Below are 10,391 nucleotides of genomic sequence, written 5' to 3'. Positions count from 1 at the left end.
TGATATTTCTCCCGGCAATCTTGATTCCAGCTTGTGCTTCTTCCAGTCCAGCGCTTCTCATGATGTTTAATAAGTATCTGGATAGAAGTTAAATAAGCAGGGTGACAATATACAGCCTTGACGTACTGCTTTTCCTATTTGGAACCAGTCTGTTGTTCCATGTCCAGTTCTAACTGTTGCTTCCTCACCTGCATATAGGTTTCTCAAGAGGCAGGTCGGGTGGTCTGGTCTTCCTATCTCTTTCAGAATTTTCCACAGTTTATTGTTATCTACACAGTCAAAGGCTTTGGTATAGTCAATAAAGCAGAAATAGATATTTTTCTGGAACTCTCTTACTTTTTGATGATCCAGTGGATGTTGGCAATTTGATCCCTGGTTCCTCTGCCTTTTCTAAAACCAGCTTGAACATCTGGAAGTTCACGGTTCACGTATTGCTGAAGCCTGGCTTGGAGAATTTTGAGCATTACTTTACTTGCATGTGAGATGAGTGCAATTGTGCAGTAGTTTGAGCATTCTTTGGCATTGCCTTTCTTTGGGACTGGAATGAAAACTGACCTTTTCCAGTCCTGTGGCCACTGCTGAGTTTTCCAAATTTGCTGCCATATTGAGTGCAGCACTTTCACAGTATCACATTTCAGGATTTTAAATAGCTCCACTGGAATTCCATCACTTCCACTAGCTTTGTTCGTAGTGATGCTTTCTAAGGCCCACTTGACTTCACATTCCAGGATGTCTGGCTCTAGGAGAGTGATCACACCATCGTGATTATCTGGGTCGTGAATATCTTTTTTGTACATTTCCTCTGTGTATTCTTGCCACCTCTTCTTAATATCTTCTTCTTTTTTTTAGGTCCAGACCATTTCTGTCCTTTAGTGAGCCCATCTTTGCATGAAATGGTCCCTTGGTATTTCTAATTTTCTTGAAGAGATCTCTAGTCTTTCCCATTCTGTTGTTTTCCTCTATTTCTTTGCATTGACTGCTGAAGAAAGCTTTCTTATCTCTTCTTGCTATTCTTTGGAACTCTTCATTCAGATGCTTATATCTTTCCTTTTCTCCTTTGCTTTTCGCTTCTCTTCTTTTCTCAGCTATTTGTAAGGCCTTCCCAGACAGCCATTTTCCGTTTTGCATTTGATTTCCATGGGGATGGTCTTGATCCCTGTCTCCTGTACAATGTCACGAACCTCATTCCGTAGTTCATCAGGCACTCTATCTATCAAATCTAGGCCCTTAAATCTATTTCTAAATTCCACTGTATAATCATAAGGGATTTGATTTCAGTCATACATGAATGGTCTAGCAGTTTTCCCTACTTTCTTCAATTTAAGTCTGAATTTGGCAATAAGGAGTTCATGATCTGAGCCACAGTCAGCTCCTGGTCTTGTTTTTGCTGACTGTATAGAGCTTCTCCATCTTTGGCTGCAAATAATATAATCAATCTGATTTCGGTGTTGACCATCTGGTGATGCCCATGTGTAGAGTCTTCTCTTGTGTTGTTGGAAGAGAGTGTTTGCTATGACCAGTGCATTTTCTTGGCAAAACTCTATTAGTCTTTGCCCTGCTTCATTCTGCATTCCAAGGCCAAATTTGCCTCTTACTCCAGGTGTTTCTTGACTTCCTACTTTTGCATTCCATCCCCCTATAATGAAAAGGACATCTTTTTAAGGTGTTAGTTCTAAAAGGTCTTGTAGGTCTTCATAGAACCATTCAACTTCAGCTTCAGCGTTACTAGTTGGGGTATAGGCTTGGACTACCGTGATATTGAATGGTTTGCCTTGGAGATAAACAGAGATCATTCTGTCATTTTTGAGATTGCATCCAAGTACTGCATTTCGGACTCTTGTTGACCATTATGGCTACTCCATTTCTTCTGAGGGATTCCTGCCCACAGTAGTAGACATAATGGTCATCTGAGTTACAGTCACCCATTCCAGTCCATTGTTGTTCACGGATTCCTAGAATGTCTACGTTCACTCTTGCCATCTCTTGTTTGACCACTTCCAATTTGCCTTGATTCATGGACCTGACATTCCAGGTTCCTATGCAATAATGCTCTTTACAGCATCGGACCCTGTTTCTATCACCAGTCACATCCACAGCTGGGTATTGTTTTTGCTTTGGCTCCATCCCTTCATTCTTTTTAGAGTTATTTCTCCACTGATCTCTAGTAGCATATTGGGCACCTACTGACCTGGGAAGATCCTCATTCAGTATCCTATTATTTTGCCTTTTTATACTGTTCATGGGGTTCTCAAGGCAAGAATACTGAAGTGGTTTGCCATTCCCTTCTCCAATGGACCACATTCTGTCAGATCTCTCCACCATGACCTGCCCGTCTTGGGTGGCCCTGCGGTCATGGCTTAGTTTCATTGAGTTAGACAAGGCTGTGGTCCTAGTGTGATTAGATTGACTATTTTTCTGTGCATATGGTTTCAGAACTTACAGTAACTGTCACCTTCAACAAATCACTTCCTCCATGAACCTCATTTTCCACTGGTCAAAAGAGAGTTATGAATGCAATAATCACTAGTGAACATTTCACTACCATGTGCTGTATCTATGTTGATATGCCTCTATCAATAATTTCTATTTGGGATTATTTAAAAAGTATAACAGAGGTACGAGGCTCTCTCTCTCTCATCATTGGTTTTGATTTCCTGTCTCATCCTGTTGTCTGCTTAGTTGTCCTCAATCCAGAGTCTGCCCACCCACCCATGAGGCTGTAGTTTACCTATCCATTTCCCCTCACCCATCCCCCCACTTCCTCTGGTCATAGCAGAGCTGTGGTCCACAGCATGTGTCCCCTTAGTCGGGTTTGTGCTTTGTCTTCCTGTCTCATTAAATGGTGTTTTTCCCCCATAGCAGTAAGTTGAATTGGTGTATCACTATGCAGTTACAGGAGAAGGCAATGGCAACCCACTCCAGTACTCTTGCTTGGAAAATCCCATGGATGGAGGAGCCTGGTAGACTGCAGTCCACGGGGTCACACAGAGTCGGACATGACTGAAGCAACTTAGCAGCAGCATATATATCAATGGATGGGAAAAATTACATCTCCAGTCCAGTGAGTTACAGGAGGTCCAATCCCATCAATCAAGCCCAATTAACTGACCTATGCAGAATTTTGACTTTAAGAGACATTTCGTGAAAGGGGATATTCATATAAGTTGATTTCCAGCTTTTTGTCTTATCAGAGAATCAGATATTCTACACAATGGACAGGATTGAAAAGGCAGACAACAATAAGTGTTGTTTAAGATGTGGAAGGGCTTCCCTGGTGACTCAGATAGTAAAGAATCTGCCTGCAACAGACCTGGGTTCAATCCTTGGGTCGAGAAGATACCCCGGAGAAGGGAATGACATCCCAGTCCAGTATCCTTGCCTGGAGAATTCCATGGACAGAGGATCCTGGTGGGCTACAATCCATAGAATCGAAGAGAGTCAGACACGTCTGAGTGGCTAACACAAGATGTGGAAAACCTGGATGATTCACACTGAAAAGTCATACTGCAGATGTGACTTGACATACTTTATAGAAAACCATATGAATATTTACTAAATCTAAATTTTATTTTTAAATTTTGTATAGAGAGTAACCTATACAGTATTATGTTTAGGGACATCACTGGCATCAAGGAAGTTTGTTTAGATACAGATTTTTTATCTCAATTGTTTGTCTCCAAAGTCTTGCATTTTACATTTTACCTTCAGTCTCTCCCTCCATGCCCTTATGATTCAAAAAGGTATTTTCTATTAATGCCCAAACCTTTGGGGAAACAATTTACGTTATCCAATTGTCAGTAGCGTACTGCTATCCATGTTATGGATTTAGGGAGAAGTACTCATCATAGCCTGGATGGGCAGTCAGGTTTGTGAAGATAAGATGGGGTTCTGTCTAAACAGTGTGTAGCCTGAGGAAACATGGTATTCTTAAAGAAAGAGAAGCATCTAAGAAAAATACGTCTGGAAAGAAATCAGGTTATGGTCACGATGATTGACTTCACTCCCTCCAAATATACACCAGAAAAATAGAGAATGCAAATAAATTCTGAATGACCACAACTATATCATTGTCTTATACATACATGCTGAAATACTTTTAGCAATTACATAAGGTTTTTGAAAATTTCCTTGTCAATATCTGCCACAGAAGTACATTTGGCATTTTCATATTGAGGTCATCACATAAAGAAGAGAATACATTAAGGAAAAGCATTAATAATTGTAACAGAAACCTCTTTTCTGAAAATTCTTTTTTTTTTCTAATAAGAAATTTTAATTAGTTTTAATTTATCATCATTCATACCATTTTTAATTTTACTTCTTCCATCTTATTATAAAGCTCTCTTTTTAATATTCTTGTCTTATTCCCACTTATACTTTTTTTTTAATTTATTTATTTATTTTTAATTTCTGAAGGATGTTCTAGCTTTATAGACACCAAGGGGAAATACTATAACAGTAAACAATATGAAGACATAAACAAAAATAACTGAAAATCATTTTCTTTGTATTTATTCCAAGTTAGAGCTCAGAATACCAGGGACAGCGGAGCCTGGTGGGCTGCTGTCTATGGGGTAGCACAGAGTCGGACAAGAAGTGACTTAGCAGCAGCAGCAGAGCTCAGAAGAAATATGAAACTTACTGAATTACTGGAATGCGTAAACTGGTACATGCCTTGCACATCTTTTCTTGTTTGCTCACATTTTGCATTTACACATCTGTGACAATTAAATTAACTGCATTAAGACTGAAGTTGTAGAGGTAATATACATGATTATAGTACATTTGGAAAGAATATTTATCACGTATAGGTGTCTAAAGAACAAGCAGCAACCTGTGCTGAGTCACCAGACCAGGTTCAATGCATGATACTGGATGCTTGTGGCTGGTGCACTGAGACAACCCAGAGGTATGGTACGGGGAGGTAGGAGGGATGGGGGTTCAGGATGGGGAACACATGTATACCTGTGGCAGATACATGTTGATGTATGGCAAAACCAATACAATATTGTAAAGTAACCTCCAATTAAAATAAATAAATTTATATTTAAAAAAAGTATACAGCAATGATGCACACGTGTGATAAAATATTACAATAGATGGATAATGCAGCGATCACCTCCTCAAAACTGTCAGGTTGTACAATGCCAAGGGACGTCACTTTCTTTACTTCCTATTCCTTCCTCAAACTGCAACGAAGTGGTCACCTACATCACTTTCTCTTCACCCCGACATTGATTATGTTCAAGTCCATGTGATGTAACTAAAACAGACTCCCTCCCAGTGTGACAGTGCTTCCTAGCTGCCCCTCTGCTCTTGGTCACTGCTGGACTCCTCCTTGGTTTAGAAATGGGACTTGTATGATGCATCAGTCCTTGCAGGAATCTAGGAGCTATATGTCATTGTTTTGTGAGTTTTCAAGTGTCACTTTAACATAAACAAGCCATAACATCTGAGAGACTACTTAGAGTTATATTTTAAGACAAATTTGTTTCATTGTACTGTATTCAGTAATCTATTTTTGAGATATTTCTATGGAAGTAAAGAAACAATGTCTACAGAATTGCAGAATATTATTCCCTCTGGACTTCAATTTCTGTTTCATATTATGAGGATATTAGGTCAGAATATATGTGATAATATGTCAAATCTATAAAAACATGCAGTGAAAATTAGATAATATAAAATGAGTATAGGTGAAAAAGCAAAAATTGCAAGTTTTAAGTCATTTTAATACTCTTTGCTCCTAAACATCCTTTATAGAATTTATTTATTTATTTATTTATTTTTAGGATTTTTATTCTATTTATTTATTTATTGGCCTGTCATGTGGTATGTGGGATCTTAACTCACACCAAAGGTGCCAACTGGAACCCTCACCCTCTGTGGTGGAAATGCAGTCTTAACCACTGAACCTCCAGGGAAGTTCCCACATAGAATTTATTTTAAGAAATATCTGCTCTGGTGCACTGGGACGACCCAGAGACATGGTACAGGGAGGTAGGAGGGAGGGGGGTTCAGGATGGGGAACACGTGTATACCTGTGGTGGATTCATGTTGCTGTATGGCAAAACCAATACAATATAGTAAAGTAATTAACCTCCTATTAAAATAAATAAATTTATATTAATAAAAAGAAATATCTGACCTTGATAAGCTATTTTGTGGTTGTGCAGTTGCTAAGTCATGCCAACTCTTTGCAACCCCATGGACTGCAGCATGCCACGCTTCCCTGTCATCTCCTGGGGTTTGCTCAAACTCATGTCCATCGAATCGGTGATGCCATCCAACCACCTCATCCTCTGTCATCCGCTTCTCCTCCTGCCTTCAATCTTTCCCAGCATCAGGGTCATTTCCAATGAGTCATCTCTTTCCATCAGTTGGCCAAATATTGGAGCTTCAGCTTCAGTATTAGTCCTTCCAATGAATATTCAGGATTGATTTCCTTTAGGATGGACTGGTTGATTTCCTTGCTGTCCAAAGGACTTTCAAGAGTCTTCTCCAACACCACAGTTCAAAAGCATCAATTCGTTGATGCTCAGCTTTGTTTAAGGTCCAACTTTCACATCCATATGTAACTATTGGAAAAACCATAACTTTGTCTATACTGACCTTTGTCAGCAAAGTGACGTGTCTGCTTTTTAATATGCCTAGGTTGGGCATATCTTTTCTCCCAAAGAGAAAGTGTCTTTTAATTTCATGGCTGCAGTCATCATCTGCAGTGATTTTGGAGCCTAAGAAAATAAAGTCTGTCAATGTTTCCATTGTTTCCCCATCTATTGCCATGCAATTATGGGACTGTATGCCATGATCTTAATGCTTTTGAATGTTGAGTTGTAAATCAGCTTTTTCCCTTTGCTCTTTCACCTTCATCAAAAGGCCCTTTAGTTCCTCTTCACTTTCTGCCATAAGGGTGGTGTCATCTACATATCTGAGGTTGTTTATATTTCTCCCAGCAGTCTTGATTCCAGCTTGTACTTCATCCAGCCCAGCATTTCACATGATGTACTCTGTATTTAAGTTTAATAAGCAGAGTGATAATATATAGCCTTGAGGTAACTCCTTTCCCAATTTTGAACTAGCCTGTTGCTCCATGTTTGGTTCTAGCTGTTGCTTCTTGAGATGCATACAGGTTTCCTTGGAGGCAGGTAATGTGGTCTGGTATTCCTGTCTCTTTAAGAATTTTCCACATTTTGCTGTGATCCACACAATATGAAAGTGCAGAAAGATTATAAATTATATATATTTAATTTTCTCACATCACAGGTTTTTATGGTATTAATAATTGAATATAAACTAAGTGGTGTGATATATATATATATATATATGAATACTTATAATTCATTACATAATTTATTGTAACATCATTTTTATTTAAAAATTAAAAGCCAAGTGGTGTAGAAAACAAGATCTAGTTATCCATAGGTAGTATAAATATACAAAGATTTTTGTTGTTCTTAAAAATCTTTACTTTGTGGATGAATTTAATGGGATGCCTGTGTAATTATCTAAGGGTGAATGGTTATACATTTGTTTTGTAATTTATCAAATGAAAATAAAGTGCCTGTATAGGGATTTGTGAACTGGATATAAAGAATGCTTGTTGATTGGTATCATTTAACTGTATCTGTATTCCATTCACAATCAACTTACTTGTATGAAATGCCAGGTGATAAACTACATCATGATGTCTGCTAATTATTCCTGAGAGACCAAGGGTTCATCACCCAGGGACCAGACACAGACATGGTTATATAATCTAGATCAGGCAGGAGACAATACTGAATCCTCTGGTAGATAGAACTGCATGCAACAAACAAGGCAAGAATTCTGGGACAGGTATTGATATCTTTCTTGTTTCTCTGATATATATTTGAGATTTCCTTAGGTTTTTAATCCTTTTTTGAGAGAAAGCATGTTATATAAACAAAACAAGATATGAAATATAGACAAAATTTCATTTTACTTACTTTTTCTAATCTTTATTTCAAATCAATATATTTGCTATTGTTGCTCAGTTGCTAAGTCAAGTCTGACTCTGCAACCCCATGAATTGTAGCACACCAGGCTTCCCGGGCCTTCATTCTTTCCTTGAGTTTGCTCAAATTCATTTGCACCAAATTGTATTGGTGATGCTAACTAACCATTTCATCTTCCTCTGCACCTTTCTCTTTTTTCCTAAATTTTTCCCAGCATCAGGGTCTTTTCCAATAAGTCGGGTTTTTTTCCCAATGAGTTGGCTCTTTGCATCAGGTGGACAAAGTATTGGAGCTTCGGCTTCAGGCCTTCCAGTAAATATTCAAGGTTGATTTCCTTTAGGATTAACTGGTTTGACCTCATTGCTGTCCTAAGGACTCTCAAGAGGCTTCTCCAGCATCACAATTTGAAAGTATCAGTTCTTCAGATATACACAGATAAATATACATCAGTTCAGTTTGGTTCAGTCGTTCAGTCATGTCCGACTCTTTGCAACCCCATGAATCGCAGCATGCCAGGCCTCCCTGTCCATCACCAACTTCCAGAGTTTACACAAACTCATGTCCATCGAGTTGATGATGCCATCCAGCCATCTCATCCTCTGTCGTCTCCTTCTCCTCCTGCTCTCAATCCCTCCCAGAATCAGGGTCTTTTCTAATGAGTCAACTCTTCACATGAGGTGGTCAAAGTATTGGAGTTTCAGCTTCAACATCAGTCCTTCCAATGAACAGCCAGGACTGGCCCCCTTTAGGATGGACTGGTTGTATCTCCTTGCAGTCCAAGGGACTCTCAAGAGTCTTCTCCAACACCACAGTTCAAAAGCATCAGTTCTTCTGCACTCAGCTTTTTTTATAGTCCAACTCTTACATCCATACATGACCACCACTGGAAAAACCATAGCCTTGACTAGACAGACCTTTGTTGGCAAAGTAATGTCTCTGCTTTTTAATATGCTCTCTAGGTTGGTCGTAACTTTCCTTCCAAGGAATAAGTGTCTTTTAATTTCATGGCTGCAATCACCATCTACAGTGATTTTGGAGCCCCCCAAAATAAAATCTGACACTATTTTCACTTTCCCCATCTATTTGCCATGAAGTGATGGGACCAGATGTCATGATCTTTGTTTTCTGAATGTTGAGCTTTAAGCCAACTTTTTCACTCTCCTCTTTCACTTTCATCAAGAGGCTTTTTAGTTCCTCTTCACTTTCTGCCATAAGGGTGGTGTCATCTGCATATTTGATGTTATTGATATTTCTCCCTGCAATCTTGATTCCAGCTTGTGCTTCCTCCAGCCCAGCGTTTCTCATGATGTAATCTGCATAGAAGTTAAATAAGCAGGGTGACAATATACAGCCTTGACATACTGCTTTTCTTATTTGGAACCAGTCTGTTGTTCCATGTCCAGTTCTAACTGTTGCTTCCTGACCTGCATATAGGTTTAAGCAAGAGAGTTCCAGAAAAACATATATTTCTGCTTTATTGTCTCTGCCAAAGCTTTTGACTGTGTGGATCACAATAAACTGGAAAATTCTGAAAGAGATGGGAATACCAGAATAAATATACATAGTCCAACTCTTTTGTGATCCCATGGACTGTAGCCTGCCAGGCTCCTCTGTACATGGGATTTCCTAGGCAAGAATACTGGAGAGCGTTGCCATTTCCTCCTCCAGGGGATCTGCCTGACCCAGGGAGCAAACTCACGTCTTCTGCATCTCCTGCACTGGCAGGCAGATTCTATGTCACTGAGCCACCTGGGAAGCCCTACGTTCAACTTCACTTTTCTTATATTCTTGCAGAATGTAAGAATATGCGTATAACATTGTGTATCACACAGTTGGCTTGGGTAAAGTATAACAAGGGGACATAAAATTCAATTGGTCCCCCTAAGACAAGTGACTCTTAAATCAAGGATGACTGGCCTCAGAGATATTCAAGAGAAATATGGATCAAATTAAAGAATGAAACTATTAAAATTTTTAGAGACTAGGATGGAGACACAGTTCATGCATGATTGTCTCTGAGATTCTGGGACTGTGAACATATGAGTATTTGTATCATGTGTCTTACATAACTGATCTTGTATTAAATGTATCATGTTCAGAAGAGTAGATTTGGTCAGAAGGATCCACACAGTAAACCACAGTGTCTTTCTTGCCTCTCTGTCATCTGTGCCATCAACATCTCTACAATTGGGTTCAGACATTCTTCATCATCTCCCCTATGTAGCAGCAGCTCTCAGAGGTGAAAATATCAACCCTGGACTATGACTGCCTCTCCATTCTAACATTTCATACATAGGCACCCTTCCACCCTCTAACTCAAAAGCTATCACCTTTCTGCTCCAGTGGGTCTCCAAAAACTATCTCTCATATACTAAAGTTGAACAGACCTGAGAGTTTAATGGGGAAATGCGT

The sequence above is a fragment of the Oryx dammah genome, unplaced genomic scaffold, assembly GCF_014754425.2.
Source record: "Oryx dammah isolate SB20612 unplaced genomic scaffold, SCBI_Odam_1.1 HiC_scaffold_3, whole genome shotgun sequence".
Classification (NCBI taxonomy): Eukaryota; Metazoa; Chordata; class Mammalia; order Artiodactyla; family Bovidae; genus Oryx; species Oryx dammah.
This window is presented reverse-complemented; position numbering follows the sequence as displayed.